The 23889-nt window shown below is 41.5% G+C and overlaps 1 protein-coding gene and 1 long non-coding RNA gene across 9 annotated transcripts in view; one reads left to right on the top strand and one right to left on the bottom strand.

The window, feature by feature from the left end:
* P2RY8 (P2Y receptor family member 8) overlaps nucleotides 1-17919 on the bottom strand; it is a 31064-nt gene extending 13145 nt beyond the window's left edge. The window contains exons 1-4 of one of the 7 annotated variants that reach the window (XM_085213178.1): nucleotides 17697-17919; nucleotides 15995-16129; nucleotides 14015-14101; nucleotides 71-176 (exon numbers count right to left, since the gene is read on the bottom strand). The gene's annotated coding sequence lies outside the window, so the exon portion shown is untranslated. Of the gene's footprint in view, nucleotides 1-70; nucleotides 177-13878; nucleotides 14102-15994; nucleotides 16130-17696 lie in introns of all 7 variants that reach the window. The other 6 variants (XM_085213161.1, XM_085213191.1, XM_085213150.1 and 3 more) reach the window with 6 other exon arrangements.
* On the top strand, nucleotides 16189-19980 carry LOC116217642 (uncharacterized). 2 transcript variants are annotated; one of them, XR_014880392.1, is made up of 4 exons: nucleotides 16189-16535; nucleotides 17250-17393; nucleotides 17938-18017; nucleotides 18924-19980. It is a non-coding gene; the product is annotated as an uncharacterized LOC116217642 (long non-coding RNA). The 2 variants fall into 2 exon arrangements; XR_004162338.2 differs by lacking the exon at nucleotides 16189-16535 and having other exon boundaries at nucleotides 17047-17393; nucleotides 18924-19977.
* Nucleotides 19981-23889: the final 3909 nt, after the last annotated feature.

The raw sequence follows: 23889 nt of genomic DNA, 5'->3' as shown, positions 1-23889 counted from the left end.
ACCCACTACCTTACTGTGCTCACATCCACTGTTTGGTTTCCATCAGCATTTAGTGAGCGTAAACAAATACCAAAGGATTCCATTTCTTCCATGTGGAGGAATGCAGTGACACATTTTTGGTCCATACACACTTCCATATCAGGTGCCATTTTGTCAGACTGCTCCTTCTCTCCCATCTGTCAAACAGCAACAAAATGTAATAGAATATTGGTGGGAAGCTTCAACCTCTACTGCCATACCACCACCATCTGCCTCTTATACTATGGCCCAACATCATGAAATAAGAGGCATTACTTTCAGAGCAGCCCATGTATATATATCCTGCTTGAACTATATCTTTTCTATCTTTTCATCTCTCCTGTGAAATTCTTTTTGAATGTTTCCTCTCCTGCTTAGTCCAAAGGAATTGAGGTAGAGCTGTATGTGTGTTTTTGAAGATTATCTTTAGAGATTAAAAAGAAAGCACAAAGTAAAAAAAAAAAAGAAAGAAAGAAAAAAAGAAAGAAAAAGAAATAACCATAGCTTTCTCTTCCAGTTGCATTAAGGATATGAGAATCTTTAGCTGTTGATCAATTTAATATATGCTGCAGTCCATAAAAAGCTCACTCCACCATATTGTACGTGTAGCTGAAAGGTTAATTTGACATGATTTTTGGAGTTTCGAATAGAATATAGTGTAATTCTAGCATTAATGTAAGACATTTTGCGCAGAAACTGGAAACAAACGTGTTAGGGAAATCTCAGAAATAACTACATGAGCAGTTAGCATGCATGACCTAGTTTTAAAAGCAGCATTACATGCGTACACAGCAGAATAGAAAAGATGCAAAATAAGAGATTTTTTTTGCCTTTTTTTTTTTTCTCCTAACTTGCCATTTTTTTCCTGATTTCTCAATTTGATACCAGTCAGAAGTATGACTGGTAACACAAAAGAAATTTTTTTTTTTTTTTTTTTTTTTTTTTTTTTTTTTTTTTTTTTTTTTTTTCCAATTCATAATCTCCAGTTCAGCAGGCTGGAACTAGATGATCTTTAAGGTCTCTTCCAACCCAAGCCGTTCTATGATTCTACAATTCTATGATTCTACGATTTCTAACAAAAGCTCCTCCGCTTGTTCGGTTCCTTTGCAACTACTTGTGCTACCACACTAATATACAGGGATGTAACAAGAATAGCACTCTGAAACCACATCTACTACCATTTCATTCTTCTGAAAGTCATCGAATGCAGGTGACACAGTGGGTCAAAGTTGAAATCTTATCAGTTGAACTAAGCTGCAACTGTTGTTCTAGTTAAGATTTTTGTCTCTCTCACAAATCTTCACTGCGCATAGGTAACTTAAATGTATAAATAAGGTAAAAATTTGATTATACTCCTGTCTAACATATCTTTTCTGCATTGAGAAGTATAAAGCAGCCTAATTTTAATCAAGAAGTGTGCTAGTATATAATTTAATGAAAATTTGGGGGTGGGGAAGGGATGCCTAGTGTGTATTCTCATCTATGAGCAACACATTGCAACAACTTGTTGGCTTTACTCGAACTTGAGCTCCCATCACCACTAGTGAAATGCCCTGAGATAAATGGATCATTGCAGTATGAGGCATTAAGAGAAATCTTAGAAATTTTAAGAAAGAAAAAAAAAAAAAAGGATTATTTCCTGTTTTAGAGAGTGTTATTTATTGACCAATGTACTAAAAAAAAAGTGTATTTATAGCAATTTTTATGATCCTGACATTTAGGTGACTTGATAGAGCTAATTTCAGATATTCCATGAAAGGAAAGCAATCCTACAGTACAAGAACTCCAAGTCCTAATGAAAAACTTTGTCAGATAAAATTTGAAGCTTGAGCTTCACTAGGACCAAAGCACTGTAGAAAAAAAAACAGGGGTCCAGAGATCAGCCTGTCTTAAAGTGTATTTCCATGTGAGATGAGACTTTAATATATACCTCGAGAAATGCAGTGACAAGGACAAATACAGAGAACAGAGAGGAACTTGACAGAAAATTCAGGTACGGCAAAAGAAAATGCAATTGTCTTACTCTAACACTTGAAAATGGCATAACCAATGTTCTTCACCTGAAGAGATGAAAATGAAGGGGAAAATAAACTCCTGCCCTGCTGAAAGCTACTGATATAAAATGAAGGTAATAATCTGGCTGAGAAATAAATATGCTGAAGAAAAGCACAAGCATACTATAAAGTAGTAATCCCATGACGGACTTGCAAGTCTGACTTTCTGAAGAGAACAGGCATTTACAGGAAAAAGGGAAAGCAACCTGGAGAAAAAGCTCCTGCAGATGGGAGCTCTTTCAGTAGCACAGGTTAAAACATCACCCAATAAGAAATAAATAAATTACATCTGGAAATTATATCATGGACTGATGATCATGTACCTTATAATATTTATTTAAGTTTGTGTGAAAACTGTGTGTTGAAGAGTAAGACACTGAAATTCATGGGATATCTAAAAACAAACTGAAGTGTTTTGAAAACTAGCATGATTATGATCCAGTAAGTCAATAATAGCAACAGAGCAGAAGGAGATAGCTCCTTGGAAGCAAAATGTGAGTTATCAGTACCACTACAGATCTCCAAGTGACATTCTTTAAAATATTACTGAATGCTTGGAGTGCCAATGTATGACTAGAAATTGACGCATAAGAAAATATACAAATATACTAAGAGAAAAGGAAAAGTTTGGCACAGTTGGAGCCTATACAGGAAAAACAGTTCAATCTAAACTAAAACAATCAAAGTTTCTGTTGCTAAAAGTTAAGGTTACAGCTTTTAAACTGAAGACTAAAGAAAGCCATTTGGCACAGAAAAGCGTATGGTTCAGGATGACACACACATTGGGGGTGGGAATGTTATTAAATCCTCTGTATTCTTAAAGGACAGGAAAAGATATTAATAAAATCCAGGAAGGAACTGGACAAACAGCTTCTGCAGTGTTTGAAGTAGATCACGTATAACAGTCATAACAAACCCAAGATATTTGCCATAGAATCATAAGATGACCAAGGTTGTAAAAGATCTCCAAGTTCATCTAGTCCAACTGTCCAACTATCACCAATATTTCTCCACTTCTTGAATGCCTTCAGGGATGGTGAATCAACCACCTCCATGAGCAGCACATTCCAGAGCCGCAACACTCTTTCAGAGAAGAAATTTTTCCTAATATTCAACCTGAATCTCCCTTGGCTCAACTTGAGTCCATTCCTTCTTGTCCTGTCACTCTTTGCTGGGAGAAGAGACTGACCCCCACCTCACTAAAACCTCCTTTCAGGGTCATTGTAGAGAGTGATGAGGTTTTCCCTGAGCCTTTTCTCCAGACTGAACAATCCCAGCTCCCTCAGCCACTTTCCATAAGATTTGTGCTCTAGACCCCTCACAGCTTCCTTGCCTTTCTCTGTACACACTCCAGGGCCTCAATGTCTTTCTTGTAGTGAAGGGCCCAAAACTGCACAAAGCACTCGATGTGCAGCCTCACCATGGCTGAGTACAGAGAGATGATCACTTCCCTGCTCCTTCTGGCTGCACTGTTCCTGATACAAGCCAGGATGCCATTGTCCTTCCTGGTCACCTGGACATGCTACTGGCTCATGTTCAGCTGAGAGTCAGCCAACTCCCAGGTTCTTATCATCCACACAGTCTTCCAGTCACTCTGCCCTAAGCCTGTAGCATTACCTGGTGCTGTTGTGGTCAAATTGCAGGACCTGGCACTTGGTTTTGTTGATCCTCATCCCATTGGCCTCAGTGTAGTGATCCAGCCTTTCCAGATCCCTCTGTAGGGCCTTCCTACCCCCAGAAGGTATTTCTACAGATTTGCAAAGAGTGTAAAAATGATGGGAGTGATCGCCCTGTTGTATGGCTGAGAATCTGATATTTAGCTATCAGATGAGTCTGATGGAAAGACGCAACCTCTAAAAACTGTATGGTCAGGACAAACACTGAGACAGCTCTGCCATTATAGGCTGGTCTGCTAAAGGATTAGTATGATTGTATTGCAGGAAACTGTGTGTCACATCCAACAAACAGTTCAGCTGCATCAACATGTGATGCAGACTTTTGAAGACTTAAATACCAAAATAAGTAGAATATAATGTCAGTAGCAGCATCTAGTGACCTAGCCTTCTACCATTGTCCTGGAACTGCTCAGCAGCAGAAGCCCTGACCTGGGATCAGGCTCCTCCCCTGAGTCCCAGGGCCATCCTCTGCTGTTGAGGTCACCTTGCCAGTGCCAGCCTATGCCACGCTGACAGGCTTTCTCCATGGTGTGATGGCATGCAGCGTAATCAGAACATTCCAGGCCTAAGCCAGCCACTGCACCACACCAGGGAACCAGTGGGGAGGAGGGACCTAACAACCCAGACTTGCACCAGGCAGCACTGCTATCAGCTACTGGTGCAGAGTTCCAGTGACCAAAAGCTCTCACTGGAGCTGACTAATTTATCAGTATTGCTATAGCGCAAAAGTACAGCTTGCTGTCCCCAAAGAAATGCAGAATACATGGAAATAACTGATGAGAAATGAGACTTGTTAGAAGAAAACTTTAAGCTTGAAACCTGAACTCTCGTGAGGGCTTCCCTATCGAAAGGTTTTGGTTCCCTTTTTCTGTTGTGCCTCTGCTGTAGAGGCATAAGTCTCGAAGGAGAATTGCTCCTGGGACATCCCTCGGTGGTGGTTTGACACAGGCTGAAATCTTCCCACAATCCTCTTAGCGGTCTTCTCTTTTGAAACCTTGAGGGTGTACTCTGCTTTGTGGAAGCAAAGACAGGATTGTGCTCTTGCAATACAGCCTGCCCTCCTGCCCATTGCAGTTACATTCAAGAAGAATGTAAGAATTCAAGAAGAAATTTTGGGCAGTAAGAAACCGGATGAGGTTCAACAAAAGCAAGTGTAGGGTCTTACACCTAGGGAGGAAGAATTGCATGCACCAATACAGGCTGGGGGATAAGCTGCTGGAGAGGAGCTCTGCAGAGAGGGACCTGGGCGTCCTGGTGGATGACAGGTTGGCCATGAGCCAGCAGTGTGCCCTTGTGGCCAAAAAGGCCAATGGCATTCTGGGGTGCATTAAGAAGAGCGTGTCCAGCAGGTCGAGGGAGGTGATCCTCCCCCTCTACTCTGCCCTGGTAAGGCCTCATCTGGAGTACTGTGTCCAGTTCTGGGCTCCCCAGTACAAAAAAGACAGGGATCTCTTGGAAAGAGTCCAGCGGAGGGCCACAAAGATGGTGAAGGGCCTGGAGCATCTCCCCTGAGAAGAAAGGCTAAGTGAACTGGGTCTGTTCAGCCTTGAGAAAAGACAACTGAGAGGGGACCTGATCCAGGTTTATAAATATCTGAGGTGTGGCGGCCATAGCGGTGAGGCCAGTCTCTTTTCAGTGGTACGTGGAGACAGGACGAGGGGAAACGGACATAAGCTGCAGCACAGGAAGTTTTGCACGAATGTGCGTAAGAACTTCTTCACAGTGAGGGTGACGGAGCACTGGAACAGGCTGCCCATGGAGGTTGTGGAGTCTCCTTCTCTGGAGATATTCAAGTCTCGCCTGGACGCCTACCTGTGCGACCTGGTGTAGGGAACCTGCTTTGGCAGGGGGGTTGGTCTCGATGATCTCTAGAGGTCCCTTCCAACCCCTACAATTCTGTGATTCTGTGATTCTGTGAAGACCAGCACCGACAACTGCTTCTCTTGAAAAAAAGTGGAGGTTGTTTAATTTTTCTTACAACTTTGTTCCCATCTCTGTTTTGGGATCCATGGTCAGAGAAGCAGGATCATCATCATATTTTCCCACAGGGTGGCCCAGCCCCACTGAAATTATGAATAGAACAGGGTCTATCCACATGGCACCAGGTACATGGCAGGGAGACCAGGTGGGGTGTATGAGGTGGAGTCACTGATGCCTGTGGTAGTCTCTAAGCATCACCACCCACAGGGATTTTACTGCTGATAGGCAGCCAAATGATGGAAAAAGCCACTGTTCTGGAAGTCATTTGTGGACTAAAGGAAACAGATCCAGGTCCCTTTTATTTTAAATATCTCAGGAAGATTCTCATCTCAAAAATATAAACGCAGTATAAATTTCAGGAGAGATGTTTTACTCTCCTTATTTTTTTCTTGTGTATGTTTCAGTCTCTTGCTCTGCCTCACAGTCATAAATACACAAATAGAGAGGAAGAAATGTAAAGCAGAGTTTTAAGCTTTAAAATAAATTTATTTCCTTCTTTAGTAAAGTTTGTGAATGATATACTCCTAAAAGAGTCTACAAAGGCAAAGTAAATTCTTGCAGCCCCTTCTAGAACCAGAGGTGAGGTGAGAAAAGCTGTAGTGCTTGAACCTCTCAGATAGCAACGGTAAGAGCGCAGTGATAAAATATTTTTCATCACATGATGTGGGGAAAATGTTTTACAAGTTAGGACATGCTGCTCAGTGCGGGTTCCTCTTTCAGTTCTCTGATTCACTTTAAAAAAAAAATTCAAAAAGTAGCAAACACAAAAACTGAATATAAAAAGCGGTTTCCTCAGTTCAAAACTACTTACCACTCCCACACCATCTCTTTAGATGTTACCTCTAAGGCATTCTATAAGGTACACATTGAAGTCATTTGCATACAGATTGATAGGCTTTAGAGCACTCTGTTATATAGTGCTATAAACTACACTATGCAAAAAGCATGGTTTGTAATCTAGTTTTATTTGTCTGATGATTTAACATAGAAGAAAACCATATTTTTTTTTTTCCAAGACTAAGAGAAAGAGAAGACACCTAGAAATTGTTCAGATAAAACCCATCCTTTCTTTTTAAAGGTTTTTCAATCACAACAGGAAATATTTTGAAATGGTCACACTAATCACAAGACTGACTACTTTTTAGGCTGAACATGTGTTCATACTCGACTCCTATTTTTAGGTCATATCATGTGCCACTGCTGTTTGCATTCTAGCTGTAAATGAAATGATAACTTTTACAGTTCTTTCTTTCCTTCTTTCCTCCTTTCTTTCCTCCTTTCTTTCTTCCTTTCTTTCTTCCTTTCTTTCTTTCTTTCTTTCTTTCTTTCTTTCTTTCTTTCTTTCTTTCTTTCTTTCTTTCTTTCTTTCTTTCTTCCTTTCTTCCTTTCTTCCTTCCTTTCTTCCTTTCTTCCTTTCTTCCTTTCTTCCTTTCTTCCTTTCTTCCTTTCTTCCTTTCATTAAATAAGAAGAGTTGCTTTTCACTCTGCTCTATCATATTATGTATTCGTATCTCCATGGATCCAGCTGAGATGTCCCATACCTTGTCAGCTCACAATCAAGCATTTTAGAATAAGACTCTGAACAGCAAGCAAGTTAGACAAGAGGAAATATCTTGGTCCATGAGAAAGCTGCAACCTTCAACACTTTGCTGGAGATTTCAAGGAGATCCAGCCACAACAACATATTACATATTACAATCAAACTTTCCCCTGGAGCAAGATATTTGCAACAGTTTTATTTCAGAAAAAAAGCTTGAAAGATCAAAAACTGAAAATACAGAAACTCAAAAAAACAGAAAATACAGTACTGCCCACATTCCTCAAATAGGGAATGTGGTAAGTAAGTAAGATCTTCTTAGTCACTTCATATAAAACATATAAATTGGGACGTCTCCATTTAAGCACTAAACAAAATACTATGCTTTTTCATTCTCAGCATTTACATTATAACTCAGTTGCACCACGCAAACTGGAACAAATTCAGCTTCAGGAGTAAAGATACGTTGTAGAAAAATAACTATAGCATAGTGGCTAATCTATGCAAAAATGTTTGGTTCCAACCAGTTAAACATCTTTAGTTTGTAGAGAGTACTCTCAGCATCAACAGGATTAAAAGGCACATGGCATCACCACCTTTCTTCCAGCTGCAGGATTTACTAGGATTTACTCTGATAAGTCCTCAGCAAATGCTTAGACTATTTATAGCATATTGGGTTCTCAGAATGATACAGCTTTAAAAGTAATCTTCCCCCTCCACAGCTGTGGTTCACTTCAGACCTTCCTTCTAAGCTAAGGAAGATCTCAGTCTTGAGTTTTAGCACTTGCAGTGAAAACAACAGAGGGTTTCAGCTTCTAAAGCCTTTTTTTTTTTTTTTTCAGTGTTAGAATTAAGATTACATTTTGGTAATTCAGCTTGTGAGGAAGTCTTTTTTATTGTGAGGTTGGAGCAAATGCCAGCAAGTTGTTTAGGCCTATGAATTTGCAGAGGCCTGATTACTGTGCAATGACTATTAGCCACAAATGCCCATCTCTACCTTCTGAGATTGTGCTTCCTCTGCAGCAGTACCTCCTTGGCTTGTGCATCTAGTTTATCTCTTGATGATCATGATATTGCAAACCAGTCCCATACTGGATGGATTACTGGCACTGTCTATTGAAAGCTTCAGCAGCATTCAATTAAATGTACTTGCCTTTCCTACTTTTGAAGAAGTCCAAATGCCTTTTCTTTAGATCAAAGTTCATGACAAATATTCCATACTGTAATCCCACTCAGTCAGCTAATGAATCCCCCAAAATCTTAGTAGGTCCTCAGAAGTTGACTTTTCTGTTGTGAAACTCCTTGAGAATCATAGAATCACAGAATGGATAAGATTGTAACAGACTTACGAGTCCATCTGGTTCAACACCACTGATAAAAGGAGCAGGACCATGTCAGGATGTCAATGACTATCTCCACGGAGGGAGATCCCACAACCTCCCTGGGCAACTTGTTCTGTTGCTCTGTACCATACATCCTGTCCATATATCCCATCCTACCATGGTCACCAGAAAGTGAGAAAGGCTTTCAACAGAGAAATAAGTTGCCTGCCTCAATTCTGCATTTTTGTAGCATTCTCCCAGGCAGAGGAGACAGAAGACACTGTACCCCTTTGATAAATGAGAAAGGAGAACTGGCTTAAAAAGACATGGCAAAGGCTGAGGTACTCAATGAGTTCTTTCCCTGTGTCTGCACTGGCAATCAGATTTCCACAGCTCTCACATCCCTGAACATCTAGGCGGGGCTCAGAGGAGAAAAATCCCTCCCACTGTAAGAGCAGAGCCAAGTCAGCAACCACCTCATGAGGCTGAATAGTGTAGAAGTCTATAAGGCTGGACAACATGGATCCCAGGGTCCTGAAGGAACTGGCTGATGTGGTTGCCACTCTCCACCATATCTGAAAATTCATGCAATCAGGTGAAGTCTCCAATGAGTGGAAAAAGGGAAACATCACTCCCCTTTTCAAGAAAAGTGAGAAAGGAGAACCCTGGGAACTGCAGACCAGTAAGCCTAACCTCTGTGCCTGGGAAGATCACTGAATACGTTCTGCTGAAAGCTATTTTAAGGCACAGATGAGCCAAGAATTTGAGCCGAGACAGCCAGCATGTCTTACCATGGGCAGACTGTGCCTGACCAATTCAGTGGCCTTCAACGATGGAGTGATGGCATCAGTGGACCAAGAAAGGGCAACTGATATTATCTACAATTTAGGCTCATGAGGAGACATTGCATGCAGGTATAAAGAAGAGTTTAGCTTAACTGAAGGGCTTAATCTTGGTCCAGTTTAATGCAGTGTCACACTCTCATATTAGCAGCCAACTTGTCTTAGCTGCAGCTGTGAAAAATCTGCAAACTTTTTTACTGACGATGTATTTCTAATGACCACAACACCACTGATCATTGCACTGATTATTTAAATAATGAATAATTGAAATCATCAGTTGTGCTGTGACCTGAAATTGAGGGGAGGAGAAGGTATCTCTTATGAACATATTTTTTCCTTTGTTGTCAAGGAGTGCTCTTATAGTTCAGGCAGGTTATTGCTCTAATGGATGGATAAACTACTGAAGAATGTGGGAGCCCAAATCTTGTCAGCAGGTTCCCCTGATTGCTTTGTAGTGTAATGATCAAAGTAGGGAAAAGCTGGAAATCAACAAGCTGAAGAGAGGCAAACAGTCCAAGTGCCAAGAAACTTAACAATTCAACTGGATGCAAAATGCACAAGTTTAAGCCTGCCTGTTTCCATTAGATTTGTACTGGAACCAGTGCCCTCCTAGCAATATTCCAAAAGCAAAGTAAACCACCAGAAAGCTTTAGACTGTTCTTCTCACTATTCAGTGAATGACAACTAGGCCCTATGTTAAGTGCACTGTTCAACCTCTTGTTCTGAATGCCAAATAAATAATTTATTTGTGGGTATTTCTGTAGCCTGCAATGTTGATGAAAAGTGCTTCAAAAAGAACTGAAAAGTTTTTATCTTCAGCCTTTCTCTATTATGAAAATTATTTGACCCTGTATTGCAAACAGGAAAATAAGCAATGGAGAACCTGAGTTGCCTAAGTCCTCAATTCTCTGAGCATTTGACATTACTCTTCGATATACTATATTTGAATCTCTAAGTGCTCAATACTTCTTCAAGTCAGACCCAGGTGTCTTTGAATACACATTAGAAAATGAGGAACTCTGAATTGGTGGCTTTTTCTGAAAGCTTAACCCCTTGAAGACAGATATGAAAAAAGACTTCGTGCTCTATGAGATGAGAATCACAAAGATTAAGGTATCAATGAAAATTTGATATGAGAAAAAACTTTTTCATAGTAAGGGTAACAGAACACTGGAACAGGCTGCCAAGAGAGCTTGTGGGGTCTTCTTCTCTGGAGACATTCTCTGGAGACACGTGTTCCTGTGTGAGCTTATCTAGGTACTCCTGCTAAGGCAGGGGGATTGGACTAGATGATCTTTCGAGGTCCTTTCCAATCCCTGACATGTGATTCTTTGTTTCTGTGATTTACTTGTCTCAGAATGGGATGCGAAATAGTAAGATGGTTAGGGATAGCATGAACTCAGCACTCAGACTGATGTAGTTTCACACTGAACAGACTACATGACAACTTGGAACAAAATCTTGGTGAGTTTCCCAGAAATACCCTCTCTTCTTTAGGAAGATTACTTGAACACCTAAGCCTTCAACCTATTTGTGAATACTTTTTTTAAAGATTATCTGTTTCCTTTTATTTCTGGAAAATGATTATTATTTGTTATAGTCTTTTAAGATGACTGACAGAAAAGAAACACTTCCTTCACTTTCTAAATGACACACTAGCGGTTATGGTCAGGAAACAGAGCCCCAGGTTGCCTACCATGTCTCACCATGGAAATTGTTATCTGAGCAAGAGATTGCTTTAACCATGAAATGGCTGTGTACAGCCTGTATTTCATGTAAAAGATGCGCAATAAAAAATATATTGACATGACTGCATAGGGAAAGATGAAAGCACCATGCAGGAGGGCATGGTATTCCCTAGTCTAAAACACAGGGGAAGTTATCCATAAAAGATTGGTCATAATCTGATTGCTACTCTTTAGACTGGGATTATCCAATGACTACTGAATGTGAAACAGTACTTTGGAAAACAAAATTAGAGATCAGCTATTTTGTCTTCTAGCTGACCATATTTCAGGCATCTGCTCCTCTTTTGTCCAATGACCACTGCTTCCTTGTCCATCAATGTTGCAATTTCAACTGGTCAAGTGCAAATCAGCCCTAAGAGTGGTAGTTTGTATACTTTTAAGGAAGGAAATGGTCAAGGTTTTTAATACTTTCCAAAGAGAGCACTGAATGTGTTGCATCTTTATCCTAGGAAAGTGCCCTAGAAGAAGAATTACATGTACTTGAAAAGAAAGCATTTGTATTTATAAGAAAAAACAATTTTAATTACATACTTCAAGCATGCTCCTTCCTGGCACGTGACCAGCTCTCTCAGTCCTGTCAAAACCCATTGCCCTATAATTGCAAATGGATATCTCTCTGTACTTGCCCTTAAGTATCCTAAGTACTGCTATTTTATGTTATAAGAAGTGACTATTAGGGACTGTAGTCAGTGACTGTGTGAGAATTGTCTCCACTTGGGCTGAAGCTATAAAGTTTCAACTCAGCTTAATTTCAGGTATTTTTATGCATCCGTTTACTCTCAGCATCACCCAAGACTTTCAAGCAGAATCAGTGACAGAATCTGATTTCCCAGAACATCACTCAAGCATCAAAATCACAAAGTTACTCCCATTTCTTCCTGCAGTCCTACCTCCAGTCAATATGTGTCCTTCAGCAGCAGTCACGTAAGGGCTTTTACATGCTATAGTCTCCCTCTAAATGAGTGACTGTTTGATTTTTTATGTTATTTTTTTCTGTTCTATCCATACTTATATGATTGAGGGATGTACCATCTTCCATATACACAAAGAAGTTGCTACTACACTGAATCTAAGTCAATATTAGTAAATCAAACTCTGTCAAAACTTGGGCTCAGGCTATGAAATTCACTTCCTTGTGTGGTTACAAACTAATAGATTAAAGAGCTGAGCCATCACCAACCTTTTGAACTCTAACAAAAGCGAGTGCCAGATTCTGCACCTGGGAATGGGTAACCCTGGCTATATGTACAGACTGGGGGAATAGAGGCTGGAGGGGGTCAGGGGATTCTGGCTGATGGCAAGCTGACAGCAGCAGCCCAGCACTGACATCCAGCGAGGAGTGGGGATGTCCTGCTCCCACTGTGCAGGTTTGGGGACCACATATGAGAATATGGACATAAAACTATTAGAGAGCGTCAAAAGGAGAGCTATTAAGATGGTGAATGGCCCGGACAGCAAGATATAGGAGGAGCGGCTGAGGCCTCTCGGTGTGCTCAGCGCAGAGCAGAGGAATTGAGGGAGGCCTGATGGCGGCTGCAGCTCCTCACAGGGAGCGGAGGGGCAGCGCTGAGCTCTGCTCCGTGGGACAGCCACAGGGCCCGAGGGAACGGCATGGAGCTGTCAGGGGAGGGGCAGCTGGGGGTTAGGGAAAGGGGCTGCACCACAGGGCGATGGGCATGGAACAGGAAGTGTCTGGACATTGCTCCCAGGCACAGGATTTGTTTTTTAGGTGGTCCCGCGTGCATCGAGTTGGACTCGATGATGCCTGTGGGCCTCTTCCACCTGGGGATATTCTATGCTTCTATGATTATAATTTTGTTACAATTTTGATTCACACAAATTAATACTCTCTTAACTTTAGGAGTTATCATAGACGAAAGATCATTCCAGAAAAAAGGAGTTTGGATGCAGCCAACCTGTTTCAGAGGCTGGGAACAGTTGTTACAGATGTGTCAGATTGGCTGAGGAACAAAGTTTGACTGATTCCAACAAATGGTAGTATTACTGAAGATGTCAAGTGAAAATGTCATTTCTGTTTAGACCACTAGAGGGTGCAGGCAAACCTACTTTGCCTTGGAGGTTCCTTTTTAGGTTTCTGTGGCATGGATATTTCTTCTCTTTCTTTCTTTCTTTTTTTCTTTCTTTCTTTTTTTTCTTCTTCTTTTTTTTTTTTTTTTTCTCCAGAGTATTTGAATAAATGAGCTGAGAGGATCACATCTTTCTGTCCTCTACAACCTAGTTACATGTAGCATGTAACCCAGAGTGAGTATTTCCTTCTCCTCAATTAGCTGCCATCCAGATACATCCATCCTCATCTCCCTCAATTCTGGATTTCTAGCTTTCCCCCTGTATTTTTTTTTCCTTTCCCTCAGCATTTCAATTCCTGTTGTCCGTGATCTCCTATCCTACCTCTTGCCCCGTACTCCAGGAGGATTTCCCCTCCTCCCCCTACTGCCAACTGTTACAAGGAGAAATAATAAAAGCGCAAAAGGCTCCTTTTCCCAACCTTCAGCTGCTGAATCACTGTAGTACAGAAATGGGGTCTACTTAGTGTACCCAGGATTCTGGGATAACAGCATTTCATTTGGCACATTTTAGAGAATCTCAACAACTAACCATATCTTTGTGAACATATGGTGAAAAAAAACCAAAACAACAAAACAATCTTTACAAGGTAATTCCTTTCTTTGTGCTTACTCACCTGCTCACGGCAGAAACTCGTGTTCCTGAATATTCCCTTATTGCCTCAGAAATTGCCTTATATAGCTAAACTCTGCATGTAACATCCTGTCAAAGAATATGCAACACTTTTCATCTTAAGTGTTGATCAGACTTACAGGCAGCTCCCTAAGGAATTTGTCTCGCCATGGTCACTGCTGATGTTTCCGTGCTATAGCAGATCAAATTTCCTCTCTGAGTAAGAGCTGTAGAAAGGACCAAAGTAAAACCTTTTAAAAATCAGTTGTTTAAAGATGCCAATTAATGGCAAGCACTAATGACACTGCCTCTCATAAAACACAGTTCATTAGCTGTATAGCTATCTGTGCTTGATTGCTAAAGATACATCATATGCATATCTGAAGAAGGGAAGATAAAAGGGCACATACTTTTTGGTAACTTTATATTTTCTTTTCTTATTGAGTGAGGTGTGATGTGAATCAGGTGCACCTAGCTGCTTCATCATGACCGTATTGGTGCATAATATCTCATGTTATTTCAAGACCTAAAAAGGAACTACAAGAGCAAGGACCTCATGGTAAAATTACTTCAATTCACCAGCTGTTGAGCATGAATTCTTCATGCAGTAGTGTAAAAATATGACAAAAAACATACCACTCCTTATGAAAACGGCTTAGAGGTATGTGCACTGGCCTGGAGAACTCTTGGTTTCTCATCAATCTCTGATTCTGAGAAAATCTCTCCTTTACATTCTCTGATGGCTAGTATTCATTTGAAAAGAGGAGCTACTACATGAAGAATATACAAGCTCTCTCACTCACCCTCTGTGTTCTTATTCTTAGTTAGACACTCAACATACTTATATTTCAGTGCAACACTGAGAAATAAGACTAGCAGTGGAAAATTTCAGTCAGAACTCATGAAAAATGTATGAAGAGTGAGCAGATCAAATTGACATTACCAAATTCCGCGTGTTAAGCCTGTGGGATATTTCTCAGTGATTAGCAACTAAGTGTAGACAAAAAATGGATTATATTACCCTGGGCAGCCTGGTCTAGTATTAAATGTGGAGGTTGGTGGCCCTGTCTGCAGCAGGGGGGTTGAGCTTCATGATCCTTGAGGTCTCTTCAATCCAAGCTATTCTATGATTCTATGATTCTATGATTCTATGATTCTATGACTAACTGTTCTAAACTTATCTAACAATCATGACCCCAACGGTTCATTTAAAAGTCCCTTTCAGATTTTCTGTATGTAAATAAATAGTAATCCCAAACAGAACACCGACTTTTCTTTCCAATTTCAACCAGAATATAAAGATCTGTCTGTAAGAGAAAATGAGCCCAAAGCATAGTCCCAACAATATTTACTTATAAAATGAACTAATTTTATCAGGAAAATTTTGATGTACAAATCAAGTGTGTCCTATTTCTACAAAATCTTCTTTTTTTTTTTTCCCAAAGAAAAGATCAATTTTTAAGATTATTATATACTCTGAAAAGTAAGAATGGTGTCAGAAAACATGTCTGGTATAAAAATGTCAGTTGTCTATTTGGAGGCTTTGCAAACATTAGTTGTCAGTGGTAAAGCACCTTGGACTTCTGCTTCAAAAGCAGTTTTAACATGGAAACTATGTAAATATGAAGTAGAATTGTAAGGCTACAGCAGATGTGCAAAACACCACTGCATCACTTAAATGCCTTGAGAAATGGTCCTCGTGTCTCTTCACTTTCAAGCAGGACAGAAAGCCCACCACACAGTAACCTCTTGAGGCTAGATTGTGGCATGCTGGGTTTCTTCCCTCCAGCCACTCAACAAGAAGCCAGCAGATAATGGAGGTGACTACATTTACCATAAAAGGTAAACTTATGCTGTTTATTTTCCATCCTGTTATGGCACTACATGCAATGTATGCCTGCTTCTGACAAACAGCTGAGAGGTACACTCTATTTCCATGCAAAAGATGCTGAAGGTCAAGGAGAATGCTGAAAGCATTTAGAAACATTTAAGCTGACCCCCTGTTTTATGCACTTACACAGCCATTAGTGAGAACAAAATTATCTGCACGGACAGATGCATCAGAGTGGGACTCAAACCCACAGTGCAAAAGGGGAATAAAACATTTTCAATAAATGTACCTGAAGTGATGCTGAAATCTGGAGGCAGAAGCAGCAGGGAATCTGCTCTCTGGTGACAGGCAATTCCTGTGTTCAGTTCATTTTCCTCCCACAAAGCTGCTGCGTATTTTCACTCAAGCTATGCCTACGCAGTAACTGTGAAATGTGACCATGGGACGGGTAGGCATACTTTAGACAGCTTTCATCTAGCAATGTGCAGTATTAGTAGTGATGTGTTTCAGTATAGATCATAGATTACAACTATTTACCAGCTAAGGTCATGTACAACTGTAAGGAACCTCAAACTGCTTAGCAGTGATATTCAGATACAACTAAGCTGATGAAAATGCTTCTCCCCATGCTGTAGCCTCTTCCCTAGCAGCATGATGACATCCTCCTGGTCGTGTCTAAACTAACCTACAGCTGTTTGCAATGGAAGAACTGGGATTCTTGATCAGATCATATATTCTGGGAAAACCAGGACAGAAGTCTGGTGTCAGCTGAGGTTGGGTTCATTCAAGTTCAGTGACAAAATGTCTCTGTTTCACAGGATATTTTAAGGGTAAATTTCATTACAGAGTTTGAAGGCTGCTGATGATTTAGAAACAAAGTCCAAAATTTGATGGAACTTACATTTCTGAAGCTAACAAATACTTTCAGAAGATACAGTGGTTGGATTGTCCCAATCATTATGCATAAAATCCAAAAATTGTTTTTACCAGACACTGAGTACAGTCAAGGAGCTGACACCCAAACATTAAAACTGATTACAAGCAAAAAGAATTATTTAAAACAGTAAATGCCAAAGAACTGATTCTCCAGTATATTACTTCACTCGGTGATCCTCTCAGCATGTCACCTTCTGCAGCGACCAGTGACAGCACTCATTTACAATAACTGCCTTACACAGGCTATTTTATGTTTGTGTCTAAACTATTAAAAAAACCCTTCACACAAATAGTCTCTTCCCATCTATTAAGAGACAACAAATGCAGTATGCAAGAGTGCACTCTGTTATGAGACTTCCTTCTGGTGCCACTCTGTCTGAGCATAGTTTTTGTGCATCAGAAGACTCTGATAAAGCTACATCTTCTTATGATATGCTTCTACAGTCACTTCTGTGTGTATGTTCAGTTGCTGCAAACCTCAGGAACAGTCTCAGGATGACTATAATATGTGACTCTGCAATAGCTAAAAATAGTTATCAGATAAAGTTTTACAAATCAAACTAGCCCAAACTTGTTGATTTTTTTTTTCTTTTTTTTTTTTCAAACAGCATGTAGCAGCTCACTCTTCCTCCTTTTAAAAAAAAGCACTGAAGAAACATTAAGATTTTTACTGCCTTCTGCTAAAGCAAACCATACACCTGAAAATCCCTTATTTCGGTCACAGTTGCGGAGAGAACTCCTTAAAACTGGCGGTAAGAGTCTTCTTTCTCTTTTACTGCAGTATTTGCTGCAATCATTCTGTCTTCTGACAAACAGTAGCCTAACTTCTTCATTGTTGTTGCTCTCTTATTAACCTACACAGTATTTACTTTATTAGTAATGCTCACAGTCATCTGGGACAAAGACACACATGCACTTCTTAGATGCAAGGAACTTTGTTCTCCCTTTGGATGCAAATAATAGGAGGGTGAGAAAATCAGCCTTGGCCGAGTTTAACTCCACTAAAAATCAATTTTGTAAAAAGCAATCAAGAAATGAAAAGCTGTAGTCCTTACCTGATCTGAGATGTACATTGAGTGCACATTGAAAGCCTCTTAAATGCCAGAGAAGAATTAGAAATAGTTGAAAGTTTGCATTCATCCAACCACAGGGCTCAGGAAATGACCTCTGTATTTTGTAACGATTAACTCCTTCCTTGCTGTCTTCACTTTTTCAAGTACAGCAAAAAATCCATCCTACCCTCCACTGCAACCTGGTAACTAATGCCATGCTCTACACTTGATTTCTGTTTCACAGTGAGAATATGCAGGTGTCTAGAGAAGATGTCTCTGATCACCTCCATGGAAGAGAGAATTTACAGCATCTTCTGCATAACTGTAACAAAGTTTACTGTTTACACATTTTACTGTTGTGTGAAGCTTATGTGATGAGGTGTAGAAATGACTGAATAATGTCTTAAGCAGCTAACTCTCAGTTTTAGAAGCTTAGAGCAATATTCTCAGCATGACTTGCGCTGTGTCACCCAGCAGAGTAAGACAAAAACCAAAAAACAAAAACCAGAAAATGCTGTTATTTGGAGAGCAGTGTCCGTTGCAGTCTGGACATGCCTTTGGTGCATATATAGTCCGAGATACTTTTATGCACACAGGGTCTCTAGGTGAAAGTTGGGCATACTGCAACACCAGAAATTAGGTCTTCTGTACATAAAAACCTTCTGCTCCATGAGCCCTACTCCCTTGGCTGTATGTACCTGTTCAGGTGAAAGGCATTTCTGAGTCTGAGCATTACATAAAACCACTGGCCTGGGAGCTAGTAAGGGCCAATCTCTCCAGGAACACTCACCATCATTGGGGTACTCCCACACTGAAGATGAGGTGGCACTTGGGATCTCTCCTTGCAGATCTGGGAGGCAATCAGGACACTAAAGTGTATTCCCCTCACCTGAAATCTGCAGCCCAAGGAAGAAAACACTTCCAACAATATGGAACACAGAACCCTTCTCCTTTTCTTATGATTTAGAAAGCAAGTCCTGGACACACATGCATGCCCTTTCCTCAGCTTTGAAGTCTCCTTACCTAGGCATGTGTAGTTTTGTTTAAAAACACTGTGGGTGAGAGAAATGTCATTCACTGCATTTGGGGTGTTGGTAGAGGAAGAGAGAATAGAAATCTCATCAGCATGCACTTTTGCATGACAGTTTCATAGCTAAAGCACTCAGACAGATTGGTTCAGGTTTTTTTTTCTTTGAGAAGAACTAAATCTATGTTTTGTACACCTCACAGGGCAATACCTGAGCCTGCAAACCGCAGCATTTCCTCTAGTGGGAAGGATAAGGCTCTCTCTTGCATCAGATGCTCACACCTTCCTGTTTGCACAAAGAGGAGGGTCTAATGAGGAGGTTGCTGAGGATGAAACACAGATTTGAATGCTGCTCCAAGGATAAATAATATTCTGCATAAAACATGTCTAAAGCCCACAGAAATACTGTTATGTATGGATCTAGTCCATTCTTCTCATTAAAGTTGAACAGATCAAACGGACTTGAAGTATCAGCGAGACTGCTCCAGAGATTTTCCATGGAAGATGAACTGTATGAACGACATCAATCACTTCAGTAACAATTATCAGAGCTAATCCTTGTCCAGCTCTTGATGGGTGGTGGGTTTCAAGAAATGGGGTTCTTCTGTATGTGTGTTGGACAGGACTGAGGTTCCTCCAGACAGGCAGACACTGTGGGGCTTCCTCCCCCAGACAACAATTATTCAAGGAAAGGGTGGGATTGTCTCACCAGGCCCTGGATACTCACACTCTGGATCTACATCAGAGCTAGCCATCCCAGGCAACTTGGATATGGGCAATGATGAGAAACAGGAATGTATAGGATTACTTATCTGAGAGTTTAACAGTGAATAAGACTTCCTTTTGATATATATATACATTTGCATAATTTGTATTGAAATTGTTTTCTAAAATAAACAAATAAAGTCCTTCACATGCATTATCTCCAGTAGTAGCAACTCATGATGCATGCTCCCATGAGGCACCAAGGAGTGCGATCTGCCCTCAGTGTTAATTCTTTCACACCTTGCCCCAAAGATGATGGTTTTCATTGTAAGCAGGTGATTCCTCAAGCTAGGGCTATTTATTATATTGCTTCATATGCAGAAACATCTGAGATTTTTATATTAAATGTGGCTGCAGAACAGACTCAAGTTCCTCTTGTCTTGACTCCTCCACTTTCATATAAAAAAACTGAATTAACTGTTTGTCCATGTTAGCTGTCAGACTCACTTCTCACCATGGGCCTGCAGGTAAACAGGAAGGAGTTTCAGTCTCACAACCTCAAAGTATGCAAAAAATATTGAATGAGATATCCTAAAAATTAATTAAATCTGGTCTGTTTCCTCAGTTATTTTTTAAAAAGTCTGCTTTCATTTTAAACATAGGGGGTTAGAAAGAGGGGAGCTCCATTTCTACTTTTTGATCCCTAAAGGTGCAAAATATCTCAAACTCTTATTCACTGCATTTTTAAAAAAATCTTTCCCCTCTACAAATGCTGAAAGGTACTTTCAGAAAAAAAATAATCAGCATATACTTTTGGTAAAAAAAATATGAAATGCAGTGATCCTATAGTATTACACGCTATAATGAGTGTTACTATTATTATTACTATAATTATTATTATTATTGTTTCAAGATAGGCTATTTGAGAGAATCCATTTGTCCATGTTCAGGTTTCCTGAGCAAGCAATTAGTTGCTACGAAATCATTACTCTGAAAATTGATCATGTCTTTCAAAATGACTATGAGTGATGCTGTAGATTTTTATAGATCAGTTTTCTTTGGGTGACTTTGCAGCCCTCTGCAAGCCCATAGTCACCTTACTGAGCTAAGTAAGGTCAAGAGTTCATCTTGCAAGCCTGCCCTGAAGCCATCTCGGTTTATGAATATTTGTGTTCCTTCCACTGTTGGTATGAATCTACACTTCGACTATATTCTCCTGGGAGACAGGGGTGTGATTTTTGTTCCTGAAAGACACTTAAGATGACTCTGTTAATGATGATTATTATTTTTTTTATGATGTTAGAAAGCTTCTAATTATTCTGACATTGCAGTGAGCTTCCTCTAGCGTGAATCTGCACCAGCCTTGAGGGGGACCTGAATGTGCCTCTGGCTCTGGTGCCCAGAGGAAGAATACGTGAAAGGGGATTTGATTTGATCAAGGCACTGAGGGTTCCCGGCCACAAGGCATAACAAAGTCCTATACAAAAATAGAGCAAAAAGAAATACTGGGGAGCTGCACAAAGGCTAAATGTGTTTATTTATTCCCAGAGCAACAAATGTACAGTATTTTGCATCCCCCTGCAGCCTGGCAGTCAACATAAAGAGAGGGAGACCTGACAACTGGAGCATGTAGCAGGATGCTAGCTGTGATATCAATAAATATGAGAAAGGCAAACTGACATCACACTCTTCCTGAAGGCCTAGTTCTAGAAACCTGTGGCATAGTTGCCATCACTAAGACCTAGTGGGATGATTCCCACGGCTAGAATGTGACTATTGACAGCCAGAAGCTGTTCAGGGAGTTAGGGAAATTGCCCTCAAGGACAAGGGAGGGAGCAGAGTTGGCATATGTTTAAATGAACTTTCCTTAGGGAACAAGAGCACTACATTCCCAGGTGTAGGAAGTCAGGAAAGGAAGGCAAGAGGGCAGCATGGCTGCACTGCAACCTGCTGGTCAAACTGGATAACAAGAAGAAAATGCACAGGCAGTGGAAACAGGGACAGTATAGCGATGCTCCTGGTCTGAAACTGGACTTGGCAAAGGGTGCAAAGAATAACAAGAAGGGATTCTACAAGTATATAAACTAGAAAAGGAAAATCCAGAAGGGCATACCCCGCCTCAAGTGAACAATACAGGCAATCTGGTAACAACGGACAAGGAGAAGGGGACTGTACTGGAACAAAAATTGTTTAATGTCTTCATCAGTGACATTGATAGTGGGATTGAGTGCACCCTCAACAAGTTTGTGAATGACACCAAGCTGCGTGGTGTGGTCAACATGCCTGAGGCACAGGATGCCATCCAGAGGGACCTAGTCCAGTTCCATTTGTGCCTTGGCTTTCTTGACCCCATCACTACATAGCATAGCAACTGTTCCTTATGAGGGACTGTTCAGCCTGTAGAAAAGAGGGCTCCAGAGAGATTTGATAGTGCCCTTTCAGTATCTAAAGGGGGCTTTGAGTAAGAAGGGGACATACTCTTTAGCAGGGTCTGTTATGATAGGACAAGTGCAAATGCTTCCAAATTGAAAGAGGGGAGATATAGACTGCATACAAGAAATAAGTTTTTTACAATAAGGGTGGGGAGTCAGTGGAACAGGTTGTTCAGAGAGGTTGTGGGGGGCCCATTCCTGAAGACATTTAAGGTCAAGCCAGACAAGGCTGAGCAACCTGATCTAGCTGTGGATGTCTCTGTTCATTGCAGAGGAGCTGAATTAGATGAACTTTTAGGGTCTCTTCCAACTCAAACAATTCTAGAATTCTATGATTCTATGATTCTACATGTATTAGGAGGCAAAGAGAGAGTGAAGGTATGGGGGGCAGATCTGTAAGCAGAGCAGTATGGGAGTGTGAACAGGCTGGTGGAGGATGAATCACAGAATCACAGAATCACAGAATTGTAGGCGTTGGAAGGGACCTCTAGAGATCATCGAGACCAACCCCCCTGCCAAAGCAGGTTCCCTACACCAGGTCGCACAGGTAGGCGTCCAGGCGAGACTTGAATATCTCCAGAGAAGGAGACTCCACAACCTCCCTGGGCAGCCTGTTCCAGTGCTCCGTCACCCTCACCGTGAAGAAGTTCTTACGCACATTCGTGCGAAACTTCCTGTGCTGCAGCTTATGTCTGTTTCCCCTCTTCCTGTCTCCACGTACCACTGAAAAGAGACTGGCCTCACCGCTATGGCCGCCACACCTCAGATATTTATAAACCTGGATCAGGTCCTCTCTCAGTTGTCTTTTCTCAAGGCTAAACAGACCCAGTTCACTTAGCCTTTCTTCTCAGGGGAGATGCTCCAGGCCCTTCACCATCTTTGTGGCCCTCCGCTGGACTCTTTCCAAGAGATCCCTGTCTTTTTTGTACTGGGGAGCCCAGAACTGGACACAGTACTCCAAATGAGGCCTTACCAGGGCAGAGTAGAGGGGGAGGATCACCTCCCTCGACCTGCTGGACACGCTCTTCTTAATGCACCCCAGAATGCCATTGGCCTTTTTGGCCACGAGGGCACACTGCTGGCTCATGGCCAACCTGTCGTCCACCAGGACGCCCAGGTCCCTCTCTGCAGAGCTCCTCTCCAGCAGCTCATCCCCCAGCCTGTATTGGTGCATGCAATTCTTCCTCCCTAGGTGTAAGACCCTACACTTGCTTTTGTTGAACCTCATCCGGTTTCTTACTGCCCAGCTCTCCAGCCTGTCCAGGTCTCGCTGAATGGCAGCACAGCCTTCAGGCGTGTCAGCCAATCCTCCCAACTTCGCATCATCAGCAAACTTGCTGAGGGTGGCCACTATCCCCTCATCAAGGTCATTGATGAAGATGTTGAACAAGACCAGACCCAGCACAGACCCCTGAGGGACACCACTGGTTACACGTCTCCAGCCAGACTCTGCACCACCAACGATGACCCTTTGCGCTCTGCCAGTCAGCCAGTTCTCAACCCACCTCACTGTCCACTTGTCTATCCCACACTTCCTCAGCTTTGTTATAAGGATGTCGTGGGAGACAGTATCAAATGCCTTTCTAAAATCAAGGTAGACTACATCTACTGCTCTTCCCCCATCCACCCAGCATGTGACAGCATCATGAAGGCCACCAAGTTAGTTGAGCACGACCTCCCCTTGGTGAACCCATGCTGACTACTCCTGATAACCTCCTTTTCTCCCAGTTGTCTGGAGATGGTATCCAGCACAAGCTGTTCCATCACCTTTCCAGGGACAGAGGTGAGGCTGACTGGCCTATAATTACCCAGATCTTCCTTCTTGCCCTTTTTGAAGACCGGAGTGACATTGGCTATCCTCCAGTCTTCAGGGACCTCCCCTGTTATCCAAGACCTCTCAAAAATGATGGAGAGCGGTTCGGCAATGACCTCCGCCAGCTCTCTCAGCACACGTGGATGCACCCCATCAGGTCCCATGGACTTGTGGACCTTAGTACTGCCTAGGCGCTCACGCACGTCCTCTTTCCTGACT

The sequence above is a fragment of the Meleagris gallopavo genome, chromosome 1 (genome assembly GCF_905368555.1).
Source record: "Meleagris gallopavo chromosome 1, MGAL_WU_HG_1.1, whole genome shotgun sequence".
NCBI classification, from domain to species: Eukaryota; Metazoa; Chordata; class Aves; order Galliformes; family Phasianidae; genus Meleagris; species Meleagris gallopavo.
The sequence above is the reverse complement of the archived record's forward strand: the minus strand, read 5'-3'. Positions and strand labels throughout refer to the sequence as shown.